Genomic DNA, 12,268 nt, shown 5'->3' with positions numbered 1-12,268 from the left:
ACATACCTGAATGAGAAGAACATCCAGGAGATCAAGACCCTGGATGGTCTTTCCTACCAGGAAGCTCGCCGTAAGTTGAATTCTACGAATAGACCTGCCCGTACACTCGACTATAGCTTGATAGCTCAGAGTCTTCCAGGTTCGTCATTTACAACCTCGACACCTGTCCAGACCGCTGCGCCCAAGGCGACTGTTGCTGCTCCCAGCAACGTCGCAAATAGTCAAAGCTCGAAGGAGGGGACCACCCCACCTTCGACCAACCAGAAGTCCGTGCAGGCTGGCAGTTCCCAGCCGGCACAGTAAGGGAGGAAGACTAAGTCTCCCCCCCCTAGGAGGTCGACGAAAGTCGTGCCCCAGCCGACGGAGGCAGCATCGTCGACCAGGGCTGGGAAACCGTCTCCCAGCCCGTCTAAACCTGAAAAAAAAGAAGGGGAAGAAGAGTGCCCGTTCTGAGCGCTCTCGGACTTCCCCTGCGAAGGAGAAGTCATGCACCCCATCCGGGGGTATGAGTCTGCGCCAGGAGGCACCCCTGCTCCCAAACCTGCGCGCTCTCCTCGTAGGGGACCCCCACGCGCCCGAAAAGTGTCGAAGTTCTGGGCGGCACCCCTGCCATCTTTTGATGACGGGATGGATGTCGCGCTGTCCTCTACATCTACGGATGTAAAATTAGATAGTGTTTAGGCTAACGAGCATTTTTTTGCTCATAACCTAACACTCCTTTTATAGTCCACACTATGGCACTGTTACAGTGGAATTGTAACGGTTATGACAGGCATCTTGCTGAGTCTCGTCAGCTCATTAGTAAGTACGCAGCGACTATAGTCTGTATTCAGGAGACCAACTTCAGACCTGATCATCATACGGTCTTGAGAAATTTCAGACTATACTCGACAGAACGGTATTATGCTCACCGGGCTTCGGGTGGTGTTGGCATTTTTGTCCGTTCTGACACCTACAGCGAAGAGGTTCCATTAAGAACCCCACTTGAGGCTGTCGCTGTTCAAGTTCCGCTGTCTGTCATAGCAACAGTGTGTAATGTTTACCTTCAACCCGGCCAGCATCTGAACATAAATGATGTCGCTGATCTTATAGCTCAGCTTCCACCACCCTTCCTCTCATTGGGAAATTTTAATGCCCATCACCCCATATGGGGCTCTGAGACGCCTTGCCCCCGAGGAAGAGAGTTGGAAGCACTACTAACAGATCTGGATTTATGTATTTTGAACACAGGGGAACCAACTCACTTTAGTGTACGCTACGGCACATATTCTCGCATAGACGTAAGTCTATGCAGCCGAACGTTGGTTCCACTGTTTCGGTGGAATGCACACGATGATCTCTGTGACAGTGACCATTTTCCCATCATCCTTACTTTGTTGAAACATAAATCCGTCGAGGCTCCCCCTCGATGGATTCTTAAACATGCTGATTGGCAAAAGTACACATCCCTAGCTGTCTTTAACGATGATATCAGCCAAACTGTCGGCGAGGAAATAACTTACGTCACCCAAGTTATTCTTGCTGCTGCTGAGGAGTCCATTCCGTTTTTTTCGGTTACTCCTCGCCGAACACTCGTTGCCTGGTAGAACGATGCAATAGCAGCAGCCATGAAAGAACGCCGTCGCGCTCATAAGCGTTACCGTAGACGGCCTATTGTGGACAACTTGGTAACATTTAAGAAACTCCGCGCTAAGGCGCGAGTTCTTATTCGACAAAGTAAGAAGGCTTCATGGGAGAGATATGTGTCGTCTATGACGTCACATACTCCATCCTCCCAAGTGTGGACTAAGCTTCGGCGGATTTCGGGTATCCTACGATCATCTTCTGTACCGGGAATTTCCATTGCAGGCAATATCGTCACTGAACACCTCCTGATTGCTGACCATCTCGCTAGTCATTTCGCGGATGTATCTGGCTCAGGGATTTACCATCCTGATTTCCTCGCTCTGAAGCGGGAGGCGGAACGTCATCACCTTAGTTTTGCCTCTCAAGCTTCAGAGGACTACAACGTGCCCTTTACGGAGTGGGAACTCCGCAGCGCCCTAGCGCTTTGCAAGGACACGTCTCCTGGACCGGACAACATCCATAACCAGATGTTGAAACACCTTAGTGATGATAGTCTACTATATCTCCTTCGTGTGTTCAACCGAATCTGGACAGAGGGTTCTTTTCCGTCTCAGTGGCGAGAGGGCATAGTCATTCCTGTCCTCAAGCCTGATAAAGATCCTAAGTATGCAGGAAGTTACAGACCGATTTGCCTTACAAACTGCCTGTGTAAGCTGTTTGAGAGGATGGTAAATCGCCGACTCGTATGGTGTCTGGAGAAACAAGGACTCTTGTCCGAGTACCAATGTGGATTTCGAGCCGCTCGATCCACCACTGACCACTTGGTACGCCTGGAGAGTTCTATCCAGGATGCGTTTCTCCGCAAACAGCACTTGGTAGCTGTTTTCTTTGACTTAGAGAAAGCCTATGATACCACATAGCGATATGGTATCCTTTAGGTCCTGCATCAATGGAGATTCCGAGGTAACTTGCCGGCGTTTATTGCGAATTTCTTGTCCCTCCGTTTATTCCGTGTCCGAGTAGGGAGGACATATTCGCAGTATCACGTTCAGGAAAATGGAGTCCTACAGGGATCGGTCCATAGTGTCACTCTGTTCGCGATTGCCATAAACGGTATTGTCGCTGCTGCTGGTCTAGCAGTAATACCGTCGCTATATGTGGACGATTTTGCTCTGCACTATAGCTCGCGTAATATGGCAGTCGCAGAGCGACAATTACAACAAGCTATTACTAGGGTGGAGCAGTGGACCTTCGAACATGGCTTTCGGTTTTCTGCCGCAAAGACCTCTGTTGTCCACTTTTGTCGTCAACGTACTCTTCACCCTCATCCGGAGCTTTATTTAGGAAATGTCGTTCTTCCCGTTGTTGACACTTACCGATTTCTTGCGCTCCTTTTTGACAATAAATTATCGTGGGAACCACACGTGCAATGCACTAGGAAGCTTAATATCCTTAAGTTTCTTAGCAACACATCTTGGGGGTTGACCGCACGGTGCTCTTGCGATTCTATCGGGCACACATTTTATCCCGGTTAGACTACGGCAGTGCAGCATATGGCTCCGCAAGACCAAGCGTTCTTGCGAAGCTGAACAGTATCCACCACAGCTGGGTTAGGTTGGCGACGGGAGCTTTTCTAACAAGCCCCATCGCTAGCCTGCTCGCTGAGGCGCCAGCAACTTCTACTTACGTATGCTGCAAATTTGCGACAGATGCCACTTCATCCAAGCTATCCTTGCGTGTTCTACAATGGCAACCGTTTGCTGTACGCTGCTCGTCCTCGAGCCACGCGGCCTGTTGGGATACGCTTGAATAGCAGTTCCGAATTGTTTGACGTACCTTCGGTTCCTTGCCTTGTCAGACAACCGAGTGGGGTACCTCCGTGGGTCGTACGACGACCTGAAATAATCCTGGATCTGCCCACTGTCCCTAAGGAAAACACGGACCCTTCGATTTATCGGAGGCTCTTTCGGTCCGTTGTTGGCCGCTATCCAGGTTCAGTCGTCGTCTTCACTGATGGTTCAAGGACAGATACGAAGGTGGGCTGTGCGTTCGTTGTTGACAATGATAGGTTCCTTTTTGCTCTTCCGGCAACTTGTAGTGTGTACACAGCAGAGCGCTATACTATCTGTGAGGCTCTGCGGTACGCACTGTACAATGAGCGCCGCCATTTTCTTCTGTGTACTGACTCCTTGAGTTCGCTCCAGTCTATAGATACCTGTTTCCCTCGGCACCCTCTGGTGCATCGGATCCAGGACCTGCTGGCCGGGTGTTGAGATGCTGGCACCAGAATCACGTTTCTGTGGCTCCCAAGCCACCTGGGCGTAGAGGGAAACGAGTTAGTAGATCAGGCTGCCAAGGAGGCAGTTACACTGCCCCCGTTGCCTTTCGAGGTTCCAGCAAGTGATATTCGCTCCCAGCTGCGACATCTTGTTATGTCCCATTGGGAGATGGAGTGGCAGGCCATTCCACTTCCCAATAAGCTGAAAGCGATAAAAGGAACAACGAAGGTATGGAGGACTTCCCTTCGGGCTTCCCGGAGGGAAGCCGTGGTATTATGTCGTCTTCGGATCGGCCACGGTATCTTGACTCACTCGCATCTTTTGAAAGGAGACCCCCTCCGGTGTGTACCTGCGGCGACCATCTTACCGTGGTGCACCTCCTACGGAGTGTGTGGACCTGGTCGATCTGCGTCGTAGTCTTAACCTTCCGAGTACTATCTCCCTTATCTTGCGTGATGACGTGCAGTCCGCAGACCTCGTCGTCCGCTTTATGAGGGATAGTGGACTGTTTTATCGTGTGTAATGCTGTCCTTTGTCCTAGTGTGTTTTGTGTCACTTGCGCTTTTATCCCATTGACCTCCTTTTAGTTTGTGTTGCGTATTTTAATGTGTTATTTTAACGTCTCACGTAAATTATGTACTACCAGGCAATGCCTTATTCTTCAGTTTTCCTGTATATTCTCTTATTTTATTAGAAAATGAGGCATTGCGTATTAGATCCACTGATTGTTTTAATCTCACCCTCGTATTTCTCCATCACCATTTTTAAAAAACTCTAGTCACTGGATATGTTTTTAAAATTTTAACAGCATGTCTCATATCGTTTATATCGTTCCATTAGGGGCCGATGACCTTCGATGTTAGGCCCCTTTAAACAACAAGCATCATCATCATCAACATATTAAAATACGCAAACACGAACTAAAATTGAGTCAGAGGGGTAAACCCGCAATTGACAAATATACTAAGACAAACGAAAAAATTACACACGATACAAAAGGCCACTATCCCTCATAAAATGGATGACGAGGTCTGCTGACTGCTCGTCATCGCGCAGGATGAGGGAGATGGTACTCGGAAGTTTTAGACTCCGGCGCAGACTGACCAGGCCCACGCATTCCGTCAGGATGTGTACCACGGTAAGATGATCGCCGCAAGTACACACCGGAGGGGGTTTTCCTTTCAATAAATAGGAGTGCGTTAGTACACCATGGCCGATCCGAAGACGACATAATACCGCTGCATCCATCCGAGATGCCCGAAGGGAAGTCCTCCATACATTTGTTGCACCCTTTATCGCTCTCAGCTTATTTGGAAGTGGAGTGGCCTGCCACTCCATCTCCCAGTGGGACATAACAAAATGTCTCAGACGAGAGCGAATTTCACTTGCTGAACCTTGCAAGGTAACGGGAGCAGAGTAATTGCCTCCATGGCAGCCTTATCTGCTATCTCATTTCCCTCTACACCCATGTGGTTTGGGAGCCACATAAACATGATTCTGGAGCCGGCATCCCAACACCCGGCAAGCAGGTACTGGATCCGCTGCACCAGAGGGATCCCGAGGGAAACAGGTATCAAGAGACTGTAGCGAGCTCAAGGAGTCAGTACACAGAAGAAAGTGTCGGTGCTCATCGGACACTGCGTACCGCAGAGCTTCACAGAGTGCATAGAGCTCTACTGTAGCACATTACAGGTTTCCGATGATGATGATGTTTGTTGTTAAAGGGGCCTAACGTGTAGGTCAGCGGCTCCTAATGGTACGAAATGAGACGGCATGTTATGAAATTTTAAAATTAATAATCCACCACTGACCAGAATTCGAAACTGTGTGGACGAAGAATGATTGGATGGATATGAAGTTAAAACAAGCAGTGGATCCGACCCGCAATGCCCCGCACTCCCAGAAACTAGCGTTAAACAATAGTATTACTGACCAAGGGACCGCTTCTAAAGCAGAATAATGAGTCGACAACGCTTGTAGTCGAAACGGGTCCAAAATCCAGGACATTGGCCCCTCATAATGGTATTTATCGCTAGGAAAGTAGAACCATGCTATTTATCATGTTGCGGTATTAATCCAAAGTAGCGTGCACTGGCGGGATTCCACACAAAATGGTACTATTCACAGTTAGCGTAATGCGCACATGTAACACAGACCTATGGTGTTTCGCACATTGCGGCGCTATTTACAGGCAACTCAAACCTATAAAGGCAACGCAAACCTATGGTGTTCCTTACATAAGTCGACTAACCACAGGGACTCGGACTATCCCGTGGTTTTCCTCACATTGTGGGAACTAGGCATAGGCAAGGCAGATCCACGGTGTCGCTCATATAGGATTACGAATCACAGGTACTTAAGACCCTCATCCTGATTCGCACATTGTCGCTACTAATCACAAAACTATTGCGTACCTAACATAGTGGTACTATTAACAAGTAGTCTCATGGTTCTAATTCGACCATCCCTTGGTCCCCTTTTAGTCGCCTCTTACGACAGGCAAGGGATACCATAGGTGGATTCTTCGTCTGCGTTCCCCACCTTCAGGGGGTTGTGTGTTTGATCCGCGAGAGGTATTTTATTTCCCTCAAGTTCGCCGGTAAGCCGATTGGGACCCCGCTATTCGCCACCTAGGACGCGCCACGTGGGAGTATCACATCTCCCCCTGCTACGCCAGCGTATTAGGTTCGCGGATAGGTTTCTGGGAGAGCAAAAAGAAACCTACCAATGTCGACAACGGACGCACAGCCCACTTTCGTGTCTGATCTCGAGCCATCCGTGTAAACGACTGAACCTGGATACCGGCCAATAACGGACAGGAAGAACTTCCGATAAATTCAAGGTTCCGTATTTTCCTTCGGGCCAGTGTGCAGTTCCAGGCTTATTTCAGGTCGTCGTACAACCCACGGATGTATCCCACTTGGTTGTCTAACAAGGCAAGCAACCGAAGGTACTTCAAACTATCTGTGTTGTGGCTACACCGACCACTACTCTTATACCTTCATCTCCTTCACACAATATACATAACATTTGTTTGAGCGCCAGTTGCTTTTTAAATAAACACAACAAAATTTGGTAGAGCATACCTCTTATATCAATTATCTCAAGGCGTGAGGTGATAAACTCACATATTTGGCAATATACAGGGATATGGATCAGGACAATATTAACTTACTGCTGCATTTCCACAATTGAGGATTGTACATGGAACTGGAATCACTTATTCTAATTAAAATAAAACTGCGTTTATGACTATAATTTACGTCACAATGAACAAGCATTGACGTCTTTTAATTTAACAAAAACGTATATATAGTGAGATTTGCGGTAAAAAATAAAAGAAAATTTAATCTAAACTGTTACGGAGGTTTCCGTGGTAGTTAGAGGTGAAAGAAGGTGCTGGGATGAACAGGTCTCAACTTACGAAATTAAAGTTAAGATAAAATTTAACAAAGGTTATATTTTCTTTTCAAAATCAAGAAATAACAAGAATAACAGGAACACAGATGAAAATCAACAAGTTAAGAAAGTACAATTACAGTTTTTACAGGATTTGGGCTTCGAGCCCCGGACTCACAATTCTTGAGCAATTAGCCCAACTTTACCCAAATACGAGATTCGACAAAGGGGCAGAAGACCCCAATCATGCCCAGGAGCACTTGCTCCCAATTACCTAATAAAGCCTCCTCGAGGCACACGAAATCAACTTTAAGAAAGAGCAATCCGCTCTCAAAGTTCAAGCCTATCAAAGGCCACACCAAACTCCACATTCAAGCTGTCCTCCAAGGACATACACACAGGGGTAAAAAAATACCCAACCTACTGAGGCCTATTCAGTGAAGAAACAGGACAATTACATGGCCTCCAAAAATACCAACTTGAGGGGAGGCGAAACTGCACTCCAAATACACCTTATTAAAACCTACTTGGCACTAGGCCGCTAATGCAAGGGCTAATCCCATACTAAAGAGGTGACTTATATAAGAAAATTATTTATATTACATTAAGAAGGGAAGAAACGGTTGTGAAAATAAGTTCACCTCAAAGCAATAGGAGTGGGAGCTCGAGAGGGTGAAGCACTCTCTATCCCAATATGTAGTTACAGAGGCAGAATTTAAATCAAAAGTCTTTTACATTTTAGAGGAAAGTTACATGGTAAAGATTTCGAACCCGCCCCGAGGGTTAAACTGCTGAGCTGGCAAGAAAATAAGTTATAAAACGGCCATTACCTGGTGGTTGAACTGCTGCTCGAAGAAAGAGGCGCTTCCCGCCCCCCTGCTACATAATTTACACAATGATAGGTGTTACTGAAGTGGCGCGGAGACCAGAAACTCAGCAGTTTATATACCCTCGTGGAAAGTTCGAGGCGTTTCGTGAATGATAACACCCGCCCACAAGCATTTTATTGGATAATGGCAAAAACTACTACACCAGATGAAGAAGAAACACCTTATTGGTGGAAAATTTATTACAGAAATTCCTTATTGGTCAAATTCAAAACTGGCGGAAATAAAGGGTTAACATTGCCAACTTAAACAATGGCAGAAAGAAATTTAATAAAGAACTAACTTATAAGTACTAAATTTCATCAAAAAAAAAAGTTCCTTCATTTCGCACTAGGGTGCACAATTGTAGTTCTTAAGTAGTGTCCTCTAGAAGAGAATGTTCACAGTAGTTCTTAAGTAGTGTCCTCTAGAAGAGAATGTTCACACTTCTTGCTATAGATAAAACAAAAATTAATCGAAACTGACATAGTTCAGAACACTTCAAAATTTATAGTAATGACATCTTCTGAGAAATCGTTGAATTAATATGGAAGTTAAAGTTCAGGCTTCCTCCAGTAGAGGAGTTTTAACTGGCGCAAAGTTTGAATTAACGGTATGGAGGTGTACCACCCGGTACAGACCTCCCCCCCAAAAGTCCTTCCATGGGGAGACACATATCAAATTTTGTTTTAAAACAAGGTCCAAATGATGATGTTGATATAGAAGTTAATTGCAGAAGTCTTTACAACCAAATTTTCTTAAATGATTGGATCCAGTTTCAAAATTCTTTGTAGTTACTTTAGATGTAAAGTCTTTATGCTTGTAGAGGTTGAATTCAGAAGGAAACTTTTAGTTTTTAAAAGTGAGGAAAAATTTTCTAAGTCCACCAGATATTGCAGTTGAATCCAAAAATGTAGGTAATGTCCATGTAGCTGATTAAGTACATTCAATGTTGATTAAGTTTGACGGCCAGCACAGCCGCCGCTGCTTGTGTCCAGAGGAGGCCGCTCGGACCCCTCAAGTACCCTGAGATACCGCTCGCCCGCACTATGAGAGGAGTAGTGAAGTTGAAGCACGCCGCGCCCGCGGCGAACATACAGGTCGCGGGCAAGTTGCAGGTTGTGCGCCGCACATCAGCCTTGGCCGGGAGGAGGACTCCGGCTCGCCGTACCCTGGTTGGCCTCACTGGAGAGGGGCGGGCCCATAACCCACCTCAGTGGCGGTACGGCACCGCGCTGCTGCGGGGGCACTGAAACATAAAAGCACGGCGGCAGAATTTTGTTGGACCATAATTATTTTAGGATACAGTCTTTGTGGCGAGGTTGAGGGGCCAGCGGCGTGGAGATATTTATTTCATTCCAATAAGCCACAGTTTTATGTTAGCAGGAAACGGGAGCATGGTAATGGCCATGGCAAGGACAGGATGGCAGTTTAACGGTTCGGGGAAGGTTTTACAATAAATGCTTACATACAAGGAACCAGATTCCAAGGGCAGAAGGCCTTAAAAGAAACCCCCCAAAAATATAACCTTCCTAATTCTTTCAAGATTATACATAACAAGTTAACATGGAAATTACACCGGTTTCACCTGTGACAGGTGAACCCTAGATATCCTCTCGGTGGCTGGACTGCTTAATAACAACGTGACCGGCGTAAGAAAATCTAGAATTATGCACGGCCGATGAAATCTGGGGGCAAGCTTGCCGCGGGAACAAAATTCTTGACCATCACCTGGTCACCTACCTTCAAATGGGTGGGTCTCCGTCCACGATCATATCTTTCCCTAACCTTTTCATGATACACTTTAAGATTGGCTTTAGCCTTCTTCCAAAGATCTTTAATGTTATCTGGATCTATTGTCTCAGGTAGAATATCACTCAGAGACCAGGTTAGAGAGCGGCGAGTTGGGAACAAACTTAAACATCAAAGAAGCTGGAGTAAACTTATGAGATTCATGAACCGCCGAATTCAAGGCAAAAGCTAACCAATGCAGGGATGTGTCCCACCTAGAATGATCGTCGTGATGATAGGCAATCAGCGCCGATCGCAGATTACGGTTGACCCTTTCTGCTAGGGATGGTTGAGGATAATACGCAGAAGTAGTCACATGAGATATGGATAGATCAAAACAAAATTTACGAAATAGATTAGATGTGAAAGCCTTGGCATTGTCAGATACAATATATTGACACGGACCAAAAGAAGCGAAAATGGAATTTAAACAAGTGATGGTGGACTGGGCGGTAGCCAGCTTAGTCGGAAATAACCAGGAAAATCTTGTAAAACCATCTACACATACAAAGATGAACTTGTTGGCATTTCCCTTTGACTGGGGGAAGGGTCCTACATAATCAATATACAGGCGTTCCATAGGGCGCGACGCTTGATGAGAAGACAAAAGGCCTACCATGGTGGACATGGTTGGTTTACTAAGCAAACAAGATTTACAAGCCTTTACTAGTTCACGAATTTCACCGTCCATGCCTTTCCAAATAAACATTTCACGGATCTTTTCCCGGGTTTTGAAGATGCCTAAATGCCCCCCTAATGGGGTCTCATGATAGTACTTGAAGATCATAGGTACAAGAACAGCTGGAACTACAACTTTCATCATCTTATCATGCCTCGAAGGGCAACATAAAACACTATTCCTCAGTACGTAAGGGACAACATGTTCCCCAGAAGAAAGGGTTTCCATTATCGGAGCCAGCGTCGGATCTTCACGTTGATATTTCTCAATATCCCTAAAGAGCATGGGAGCATCTGTTAAGATGACATTAACCTCAGATAGCATGGACTCGGGAGGTGATGAACTAACGACCAGTTCGTGGGTCTCGACGTCGTTGGAAAACATACGGCTGAGTCCGTCTGCGACAACGTTTTCAGTACCTCTGATATGCCTAACGTCAAATTAGAAGGCAGAAATTCGGATGGCCCACCGGGCTATACGACCAGTTCGACGCAGCCTACCTAAGACCCAGCTTAAGGCTTGATTATCAGTCTCCAGGTCGAATTTGACATGTTCCAGATAGAGACGGAACTTTTCTAAGGCAAATAAAACTGCTAAACCTTCAAGCTCATAGATGGAATACTTGGCTTCTTGAGCCGATAGAGTCCTAGAGGCATAGGCGATGGGTCGCCTCCCTAGTTCAGTCTCTTGAAGAAGGACTGCAGCTACCGCCGACGACGACGCATCGGTTTGGACGATGAATTTCTTTGAGAAATCTGGCATAGCAAGGACAGGGGCATTACAGAGAGCTAATTTCAGGTCTTCGAAAGCGGCTTGTTGAGAAGGTCCCCACTCGAATTTTATGCTTTTCCTACGAAGAAGGTTCAAGGGCGCCGCTCTATTGGCGAAATTAGGAATACATTTCCTGAAGAAATTCACCATACCAATGAATCTGGCAATACCTTTGATGTCCTTGGGAGGCTTGAAATCACGGATGGCCTGTGTTCTAGAGTGATCGACAGCAACACCTTCGGGCGAGACAATATGCCCTAGGAATGACATAGAAGGCTTAGCGAAGGTACCTTGGACAACTTCACAGTTAGCCCAGCCTTACGAAGGCGATTGAGAACTTCTCGCAAATGAACTAGATGTTCTCCGAAAGTCTCCGAAAATACGACGACATCATCCAGATAGTGGTACAAGTACTCAAATTAGATGTCGGAGAAGACCCTATCTAGCAGTCTAGTGAGTACAGCTGCTCCCGTGGGGAGCCCGAAAGGAACGCGGTTGTATTCATACAAATTCCAATCCGTGGCAAACGCTGTAAGATATTTGGATTCTTCAGCCAGGGGAATTTGATTATAGGCCTGATTCAAATCCAAGATGGTAAAGAACTTAGCTTTACGAAACCATGAAAAACAAGAATGAAGGCCAGGAAGGGGCACAGATTGTAACACCACCTTCCGATTGAGAGCCCTATAATCAATGACAGGCCTGAAGCCACCTTGGGGTTTCGGGACTAGAAAAATAGGCGATGAATACGCCGACTTAGAGGGCCGAATAATACCGTCCTTTAACATTTGATCAATGATTTCTTTCAGAGCCTTCATTTTAGGTGGAGATAGCCTATAAGGCGGAAAACGGACAGGAATCGAATCCGTAACCTCAATCTTGTATTCAATAAGGTCAGTAACACCAAGAGTATCAGA

Source organism: Anabrus simplex, chromosome 4 (assembly GCF_040414725.1).
Source record: "Anabrus simplex isolate iqAnaSimp1 chromosome 4, ASM4041472v1, whole genome shotgun sequence".
Classification (NCBI taxonomy): Eukaryota; Metazoa; Arthropoda; class Insecta; order Orthoptera; family Tettigoniidae; genus Anabrus; species Anabrus simplex.
Note: the sequence above shows the minus strand (reverse complement) of the source record.